Source organism: Tasmannia lanceolata, unplaced genomic scaffold, assembly GCF_043159265.1.
Source record: "Tasmannia lanceolata isolate RefF3 unplaced genomic scaffold, GAP_Taslan_0.1 ptg000006l, whole genome shotgun sequence".
NCBI classification, from domain to species: Eukaryota; Viridiplantae; Streptophyta; class Magnoliopsida; order Canellales; family Winteraceae; genus Tasmannia; species Tasmannia lanceolata.
In genome coordinates, this window is record NW_027518683.1 from 49366504 (window position 1) to 49377328 (window position 10825).

General features: G+C 38.6%; 1 pseudogene; it reads right to left on the reverse strand.

Moving 5' to 3' along the window:
- Positions 1 to 1736: 1736 nt before the first annotated feature.
- LOC143879123 (putative sugar phosphate/phosphate translocator At3g11320) lies at positions 1737 to 10571 on the reverse strand (annotated as a pseudogene).
- Between the last annotated feature and the right edge of the window lie 254 nt (positions 10572 to 10825).

The following is a 10825-nucleotide window of genomic DNA, read 5'->3' on the forward strand; positions in this document are numbered from 1 at the left end:
TAATCCCACTCCTTTCTTTATTTTACATATCTCTAATTATGTTTTTTTTTTTTTGAAATGATAAGATTTCATTAGAAAAGCAAGCACACGACCAAGGAAGTCGAGGCCGCAAAGGTACATGGAGACGAGAAAAAAATCGGACAATACACAAATCTCAAGGAGGAAGAAAATAAAAAATCTCAAGAGCCAATCTAGATATCCTTGCCCGAGCAAACGGATCTGAATCTCCACTGGCCGATCTCCAAACATGATGGAAATGAACAATATGACGCTCCGTACTATTGAAGATCTCATCAATAAACTCTAAAAATCTCCACGGATGAAGGAATCTCCCATCCAGCCAGCTAATAACATTTAGGGAATCACCCTCGACTATGAGATTGCCCATGTCTCCGTCCGCCACCAATCTAATACCCTGAAGAACCGCTCTGACTTCTGCCTCATTTGAATCCTTAAGAACGATCGGCCCAGAAAAGGCCCACTAGGTGAAACTATTTTCGTATTTAAGAAGACCTCAGATACCCGCGGGCCCTGGATTACCCAAACTAGAATCCTCAAAATTTAGCTTTAACCAACCCGGGTCAGGTGGTTGCCATCTTGGGGCTACAACCTCTTCTAGATCTCTGCTAGAGCAAATCTCTCTCCAGCATCGTCGAATATATGTGGCCGAGTACAAACTGAAACAAGGGAGAACTTTAGCCTAGGCAATGACTAAAGATATAATCTTAGCATAGGAATAGGTTGCACTTTTGACTACATTCTTAAACATGCGAGGATTCCTTTCTTTCCATAGGATTCTTCGCTTACTAGGCCACGGTGCAAAAAGCCAATTGTCAAGAAGATCCGTGATATGAGCTAGGAAAACCCACAAAATCCCAAAAAGATCCAAAAGTTTGCCCCGTACTTTTCTAGCATAGCTACAGTGGATAAACAAATGATCCACTGACTCACCAACACCCACACAGGGCACAATGATCGACTACGAGCAGTTGACAATGACGGAGATGGTTGATGTTCTGGATCCTGTTCTGGTCGGCTATGAGCATTTGACAATGATCTGGATCTTGTTCCGGCAAGCTATCCATCCAAACGCCTGAAATCTTGTTGGAGCTGGAATGAGCCACAGTTCGAGAAGCTGTGAAAGGCTCTAACATTTCCAAAATGACCATCAGCAAACAATTTGAGAAGTATTTAATAAAGTGAGAAGTGCCATTATCAAAACATGGGAGTGCAAATATCATTTCCCATAGCAATAACTGACTTAACGAGATTTGACACCTCATAGACAACAAAGCACATGGATACACAAACCTTTAATGGGCTATTCTAATTAATGATACCTGACTTACATATTGATGGTGGAAACACAATTATCTGGAGGAGCATATTCCATTAGATAATCAAAAGAGATGACACAGAGATTAAAATAGACTGATTGAGCAGACCCAATTCCCTCCAATGAATTACAGGCATTCCTCCATTGCCACCAAGATATAGAGAAAAATGCTCCAAAAAAATGAAAATTGTGTGGCCAGTCAATTTTATTCAAATTTCCCTACAAGTTAACCGGTCATTGTTGATACAAGCGGAAACCCTTTTCCCGGTTTCCAGCAAAAGAATAGGGTGCAACAAATGCATTAGTTACGGGGAACACTCAAACCCCTTCTCCAACACGTTGTTGACACCCACATAAGCAAAAAACAAAAATCCGCACCTGCTCACTATTTTCGGAGGTCTCATCTGCTTCGTTTTTTTGCTTCACTGTAAAAAAATTACCCCGAATACCGTGAGTGCGTACCCCAGCATCCCGGTGACAGAGACAGGATTCCTGAATATTATAATCGATACAGCTACAGCTACAGCACCTTTTGCATTCCCCAGTACCTGAAAAATTGATAGAATATGGTCAGCCGCTCGCTAATCCTTGATCCCACCAATGATCTCTTCAAGAAAAATAAAAAGTTTTTGCACCAAAACTTTAATACATATTGGTAACAAGGAGTAAACAAATTCTTTTCTTTGCTGTAGTAAAAAATGAAACAAATTCTTTTCATTGCTGTAGCACAAAATGAAGCAATGAACATAAGTAAGAACTGATACAGATTTCTCACTGAATGTAATATACAACTTTCATCAAACAGGCCGCAAAAAGGCCATTTTTGCCAATTGCTACTAGCATCCATGCTTTCAATTCGGGATTTTCTATTTTTTGCTCTTGAGTGATGACTGATGAGCAAAAAAATGCAGAGAACACAGAATATTATAAGAGGGGACTGGGATGGATATATGCCCAAGGTATACTGTTTGAAATTGTTCTCTTGTGATCAAACCAGATATTTTATTTAACAGCTTCGGGGCAGGAGTTCTGGAACAGGAAAAAAATCATAAAAGGACATCAAACAAATCCATGCATCAAAGGCAATCCTATCCTTCACAACATCAATCAGTTGGGCTCCACCAAGATGGGCCATCACCCAAAATCTCTCAAAGGATGGGTAATCCTAAGTGTTTATGGGCCAGCAAATAGACAGTTACAAACAAAGGCAACAGTGACACCCAACAGGAAAAAGTCCAAGGTCGAGGACTGTGCATGCTAATGATATGGATAAGTGTTGTGGAGACCATGGTTTTAAATTTCGGTTTCAGCTAAAATTTGAGACTTATCCGAAACCGAAATTTCAGCCGAAATCCTGAAATTTCGGAGGAAATTTGGTATTGGCTAACGAAAAGCCAGATTTTTAGGATGAAATTTCATTTTAAATTCTTTAACGGAATTAAAAATTATTGTTTTATTATAAATTTTGACGAAATTTCGAACGAATTTCGGTTTCGGTACCTTTTCGTTTCGGTCCTCACCGATTTCGGTTGAAATTTAAAACCATGGTGGAGACTCCATGAAATATGGAAAACCACCTTTCATATGGGATATAAAGTCAACTCTGCAAAAAACCAGGGTGGCATCAAAAGTTTTTGGTAGTGAGTGTTCAACAAGTAACTAAGCAGTCCGGCAGTAGAGTATGGGAGGGCAAGACTCTTCACAAACTGTGGAATCGTCCCGAACGAGCGAACTCACAGTGCCAAATGGTGAGGCAACTCATCTGGGTGAGCTGGGCCAACTCAATCCAGAGTTCTACCGAGCATGGTTTTAAATTTCGACCGAAATCCGAAATTTCGGATTTCCGTGGAGACCGACACCGAAATCAATAAAAACCGAAATGGTCATTTTCCGAAATTTACCCAAAAAATCTTTTTTTTTTAAAGCAAAAACCCCATTAATTTCTCTCTCTCTCTCTCTAAAGTTCAAACTGGAGAAAGGGCTAGGAGGGAATGATGACCTGATGGGTAAAAGCAGAAAAAAACGATCTTTTTTGGGGGATTGGTATTGCATTAAATGTTGCATTAAATGATAAACTTAATGTTACCGTAAAGTCCTTTTGTTTTTGGACTTCTTGTTACATCACCATCGACTTTAAAAGGCTGGGTGACAGAGAAGAATAATGGAAATTCCTGAAGTGGAAAATTAATTTAATACTTCACTGAAATTTCGGCCGAAATTTAATATTGAATAAAATATTAGTTTCGGGTTTTGTACCAGATTTCGACCGAAATTTCGAAATTTCAAGGTCCGAAACCGAAATTTTAAACCTTGCTACCGAGTCAACGAGTCTATAGACCGTAGTTACCAGAAACTTACTCGTTCGATGGGAAGCTCACTTCCCTGGAAACTCACTTCGGAAGATAAGTTCTTCTCCCTTCCTAAATTTAGCGCACGCTTCCCAAATGCTTCTTATACATTTCCTCTTAATTAAGAGTATGCTCCCACCATTCAAAAAAGAAAAAAGAAAAAGAAAAGAAAAGAGTATGCTTCCTGTTTCGGTGATTATTTCTTCCTAAGGATATATTTTCTCCTTTTGACAATGCCGAAGAAGCGTAATTGAAAAAAAAAAAAGTGCATTTAAAACTGGAAAATTCATTTTAAGTTCCAAATGGAAATTATATGGTTCTTTTTCTGAAAAAAATTAAATATACATGATTAAAACATATGAAACTGTAAATTCCTAAAATTTGTAATTCTAATTAGTTTCTAAGTCTTCTTACCTATATTAACCCTTCTCCCTAACCTACTACGATCCAATATATCCTTGTGAATCAAGGATCCATCTCCGATTTTAGACATTCTTGGAACACATTGCAAGTTTGATTACCAATTATTGAAGAATTTGTCAAAGAAGCACCTCTTAGTGACGAATCTGTTTGATCGGAAAAGGAAGAATCTCAGAGCACGGATTTTCTGGTTCGTGCAAACTATGCAGAGTTGGAGCTTGTTTTCTCTTGAAGTTTTCAGCTGAAAATTGGTAATATACATTAGATCATCACTCTTCCGGTAAGTTTTCTGGAATTTCATCATTGGAAGAAGTGCATTTGTTGCAATCACTTTTCCAGTTTAAATGAGACACAAATTTTAAGGCATGTGTTGACAAGATAGGAGAATAGTTGCTGCTCGTCTCATTGAACTCAAGGATCTGTTCCGTCTCTTCCTATGGAATCCACTAATTGTATGAGCATAGGTTTCAATTACCAGATCAGTGGTATCTAGCTTACAAATGAAATTCCTATAAGGCTCAAGAGCATGAATAAGCTAGATTGAAATTGGAGCGTAACCGACCTACTTGTGTGAATTTGAGCCTCTAAAGCTCAGCCACAAATCTAAGAACAAATGATGGTGAAATCCATTGGTGGAATTCTAGCTTTACCCTCTAATGACTAGAGGACAGAAACATTTCATCATCTTTATTAAGGTTTCTCTTAGAAAACTTTTGGATCACGTGAGCAATGACATGTGAGCTTCCCCAATTGTTTCTTGTCCAGCTCCAACTGACAGTCCAATAAATACTGATATCTGGTTATTAATGCCTCATTTTTAACCATTGCTAAGCTGATTCTCAAGACTTGAGGAATAATGAAACCTGGAATTCATTTGGCGATTGGGGTTGCAAAATCGAGCTTTGTTGTTTGTGGATTTGCAAATCACTTTCGGTTCTGTTGAACACGAATTAGTGCCACTGAAAATCTTGTTTTAGTGGACATATGTTCTCCCTGGGTTTTCTAAGAAAGCATCTTAACCCGGGCTACAATATGTTTTCTTTTATAAAGAAAAATAATTTACATATTGTTATTTGCAACTGAGTCTTCCATCTCTTTAGTGCCGAAATTCAGAATTAGTGCTATTTGATCCGTTGCCCTGATCTCTTTCCCTTGTCACTCTCCTTTCCCATTACAGCGACTTGGAACTTTAACCACCATTTAATTGCTTTTCTCTCCTTGTGGCCTGTCAAATTGCTTGTGAATCTTTTAGAGTATACCCTTTCGTATGCTTCTTACGTACGCTTCGGCGAATTACCCTACATCAAAGTGGTATCAAAGCGTCCTCCCTGCAACCTTGATCTCCGTCACATCATAGGTGTTTGGAAAGGTTGATATCAACCCTATGCAAGTCTATAGCTGTCTTTTTGGGTGTGCATGAAGCATTTTGCCCATTAAAACCTTTTCTAAGAATTTACGCCCAAGTATAGTCATGAATTCATGTCTTAAAGGGAACGATATCTACATGAGTAGGTGGGTTTCAAATTCTTGGTTCATGGCAGTGTCAATTTCAAACAAATTATTTGCTGAATAAAGGGAAGCCTTCAAAGGCGACACACAATATTAAGGTTTGCAATCATAATAAAGCTTATTTTTACATGTTCTTTGGAAGATGAGTGATGCCCTACTCATACCCAAGAACATGTATAACAACTACCATAAGTCCTAACCAAAATTTGGGAGATTCTTCACAATTAGGGGCAACTGAGGAGCACAAATGTTGACAGTGTAGGTATATTTAATGGGCAATCGTTGCATGGAGATGGCCACTAACTGGGATAGTTAACCCCTTAGGTGATTTTCCAAATTTAATTTATTTTTCCTCTGCATACATTCTTTTTTATTGAGGAGAAAACCCAATATGGGCTGTTTTTACTGCTACCAAGAAAAACCTAGAGGAGTGTCTCAGTTGCCGATACCATAGTTTCAAAAGTCCCCCGCATCATTGTGGACTCCCCCGAGTTGACTCCTTTTTACCATGGCTGTGTTCTTGTTCGAGTCCATGTTTTGCCCCGCGTAAACCGAGTACTCAACCACGTAGACTGAGTACTTGACCAAGTCGACTAGGATTTGCTTTAGCTACGTTTTGACCCACATCTGTGTTTTGAAACAGTGGTTGATACACTTAAAAAATCCAAAACCTCATCAGAAAGCAGATTAAATCACCACAGCTCCAGACTCCTCTTCAATGCTCATGAATTGGCGCAGAAAAAAGAAGAATCAAAGAATTGATACTCCATGTAAACAAAAAGATAAAAGCAATCAAAGGCAATAACTTGGCAAAATAAGGTTGTGTCAGATAGCAAAACACTACAAAAGCGCTCAAAATAAATGTTTATTCTACAAAGAATAATCCACAAAACTTGTATACTAGGAGGATTATGGATTCTAGAAGGCCTTTGTCCAGCCATGACATATATCCAGGCACCATAAGCCTCAAAATAAAACCCTAATCTAAGTAAATTTCACCTATTCATTTTCTCTAACCACCCCATCAATACCAGCTGGACCAGGATTGCGCCTCAAACTCGTAGAAAAATTAACCAATTAGGGGGTCTTTCCATTTTCTCAAATACTTGTCTTCAACTGTTCCAATCTTGGGCCACCAATCTCAGGTTACAATCTAAGCCTTGCACATTCACCTCGTGATTCATTCCTAATCAATCCCAATGTATATCATTCCTCTCCACCAAACAATTCGTCAAGTCACTACCTTCATTGGGAACATGCAACTAACGCCAAAGAAACTCCACCCCCGCCACCACAAAGACATGGATGAAAAGATGGTTGACTGTCTCTTTTAGCTTTAACACATTACGCACACATTCACGAGCCAAATCTCCCCATTTAAGATATAACCAAACAAAAGAATATTCTCTTTAATAGCTACTCAGAAAAATGGTTCCCAAGATCATGAGATGGAGTGCAACCCACTAAGGAACTAAGTGACACTACTCCCCTCCAAGGAACTTTTTTCATCAACAACCAGAATTCATTAGTATCAAAAGGGAACTAAAGAGTCCAGTGACGGTACTTTTTCTTAAAAAAGAGTCCAGTGACAGTACTTTTTCTTAATATTACCATTGTTGTTCAAAAGAAAATAACAATACGCCATAAAAGATGAAACTAAGTCTGAAATACAATTGATGACTACCGCTCCTGTAGCAAGTATCAAACTTGCTGTCCACCTCCTCAATGAACAATGTAGGAAATTTTAAAGGTATCAAATATATGCAAACTATACTATGAGCGAGCGCCTATGGATGTTTCTCTCCCTAATCCAACAAATGAAATTTAAATGAAAATATAACCATGAAATGCATCAACATCGATGATAGAAAAAAAGAGTTTGGAAGGTATTCTTTCTTGCCACAAAATGGGTCCTTTGGAAGGGTGTTCAAAGGTTTCTTTACGAGACCTGCCTTTCTCTTTAACAAGGTTATTGCTCTCATTGTTTCTTGGGTGAGAATCATTCCCAGTTTTGCATTTGTGTCGGCATTCGATCTTTGGCACGGGTGGACTGTGATTTGTAGTGGGACTAGGGGAGCCCCATCGATGGATCAAGTTTGGGAACCTCCGATGCATGGATTTTCAAAATTAAACTTTGGTGGTTCAAGTCTGGGAAATCCGGGGCCATACGGTATTGGAGGCGTACTTAGAGATGATCTTGGAAGAGTCATATGGGCCTATTCGGGTCGTATTGGGATCTCGGATGCAAATGAAGTTGAGGTGCGAGCCATTCATTTCAGTATAAAGTTATTATCAAAGGATGACCTCGCTAAAGTTGAAATCGAAGGGGATTCAAAGAATGTGATTAGATGGATTTGTGGATCTCACTCAATTCCATGGAGATTTGCTGCATGGTTTGATGAAATTCAAGACATCATCGGTGACAATCATGGTTAAGCCTATCATGTAAAAAGATCAGCTAATGGTGTTGCTGACAAACTAGCCAAGGAGGGGGTTTCTAGAGATAGCGTACAGAGATTAAATTTCCTCCCTCCTTGATTTCATGTTTTTCTGAGTTGTATTTCCCTAATGTACATTCTTTCGGGCCCTTGGCCCTTTTAATATATTATACCTATCATTCAAAAAAAAAGAAAAAGAAAAAAAGAGTTTCTAATACAGCAAAAAAGTTCAGTAGCACAACGCAATGACGCATATAAAGCAAGTGACCAAGCTAACACTCCATAGCACAAATTATTGACTGTTCTAGCATTCGGCTATTTGGCTAAGAGATTTCAAGTAATCTACTTGAGTCTTTTAGTCCCTTTAGAGAATTAATGAATCTAAGTTGATGATACATAAAAATCAATGAAGGATATTGAAAAGTAAACTTGCATTCAATCATGAGCACATACCTGGAGAGTCAAAGCACTAGTGTGTTTAGTGACAAAGAAATTGGTCAAATTGACAAATACGCCAGTGCAGAATTGAAGAGTAGGTACCAAATTATTCTGATATCTTCTCTTGCAAGTGCCAATGTGATGCCAACCACATTTTCCTCCACATAAAAAGTGTTGCAGGAAGAAGTAAGACAACGGCTATTGGAGCCATGTACAGAAGGAGATTCATGGAGTTCAGCTTTTCCCTGAAAAAAGAGTAATATTGTTTCTGTATAGTTTTCCAGTTTCAGAATCAATTCAAATCTAAGCCTAGAAACTTAAGTCCCTAAAGCAATCATGATAGAACGAAACTAATTCTAAAAGCAAGTGAACATGCTAAGGATATGCTCTATGAGAAAGGTACATCGGATGGACCAACTTGGTGCAGTTTCAATATATAAAAACAGTATAAACTAAAATACTACTAGAGAGAGAGAGAGAGAGGGGGGGGGGGGGGGGGGGGTAACTGACTTGAGTGCTCTCGCAGCAGTCGCACCAACACACATTATAAACCCAAATAGATGGAAACTCAGTTCACCTACAGATAAGGCATAAAAAAACAAGAATAATTAATGATAGTCCAACAAAAAACGACAGACCTTCAAAATCATTAAGCCTTCCCACCACTAGCCCACTCAAATTCATCCACATAACAAGTCCTAATCTAACACTTCTTTTCTGACGATGAAGAGCAAAATCCAAACGTAAAAAATAAAAATAAAGAACAATTTAGGTTCCCTCAATGAATCTATGAAGATCATCCATGTCCACAAGCCCATCCACAGCCTTCCAATTGAATTGCCAGGCAGCCTCATAATTCTACCCAACCTTCTCACAAGATAAAGCAACGAAAAATAAGACATCAACCAGGCGATACCTAATTAAACCCATTTCAAATTTTACTAACAAGAAAGAAGCATATCTAATCCAATGGAGACAAAAAAATTAAACATTCAGGAAGTCAGTGCAGCTCCCTGCATTCATAGATAAACAAATTGTATGAAAACTAGACTTGCAAAATCAAGTATAGTTATTTGTTTTCCTTTAGTTTGATCAACAACATTTCTCCCTTTACCGATTGAAGTAACCCACTATATTGTGACACCCATTCGCTTATTTCGGAACATCCTTAGAATGGCTAAGAGTTTTGATCAAATGCAATAATTGCACACAATTAACAGCTTTCATTCTCATCGATAAGCAAAAAAAATCTTCAAGGATTATATTGCTTCTCAGTTTGTATTCAGACCTATATTATTGCAGCCATATTTATGTATTTCATATCTTTAGTCAGAGTACGCATCCCAATGTGATTTGACTAACTTTGAATACTTGATCTGATTTTGTTGCCGGTTGGGTTATTTTAATTGGAATATTAACCTATTAAGTTCCTGAGTTCTCTGAAATTACTGACGAACCTCTGGGTTTGCACCGGTTTTTCTTTAGTTTGATCAACAACATTTTCCCCTTTGCTGATTGATGTAAGCCACTACATTGTAACACCCAAATTGCTTATTTCAGAACATCCTTAGATAGGCTAAGGATGTTGCTCCATTATTTCAGAACATCCTTAGATAGCCTAAGGATGTTCACGAGAGGGCAAGCGGCGAACCTTGGCGCAAAGTTAAGGTTGCTCCAATGTGACCTAGTGGTCACGGGTTCGAGTCACGGAAACAGCCTCTCTGCAAAGCAGGGGTAAGCTGCGTACATCCAGACCCCGCAATGGCGAGAGCCTCGTGCACTGGGCCGCCTTAGATAGGCTAAGAGTTTAAAATTTTAATAAAATGTAATGATTACACACAATTAACAACTTTCATTCTAATCAATCAACAGCTAAAACAAAATCATCAGGCGTTAAATTGCTTCCAAAAAATCAACAAAACGAATTCTTAGCCCGCTGGCAATGATCACCCCAGTAACAACAAGGACGAGGGCAATGTACGTAAGCCAAGCTTCTCGTTTCAGCGTCATGATGTACGCAAACACAGCTGTGAAGAATGGCGCCGTTGCCCCAATCGTGAACAGACTGTTCGAGACCCTCATCGGATAATTCGATGAGTTTTCTAAGGTTTTTTAATCTTCTCTTTATGGAGGAGGTGGACGTTGGGTTGAATTACAAGAATGTAGATATGGAGGCGTTAGGGTTAGGGTTTTTTTATGGGAATAGAGAGAGGAGAGGAGAAGAGGAAGAGAGATCTGTAATCACAGAAGAGCATTGGTGAATTTAGTGAGAAATTGAGATCTTGGGGAGAGAAAGTGAATTATGCATTGTATGATCATTACGCTTCAACTGGGTT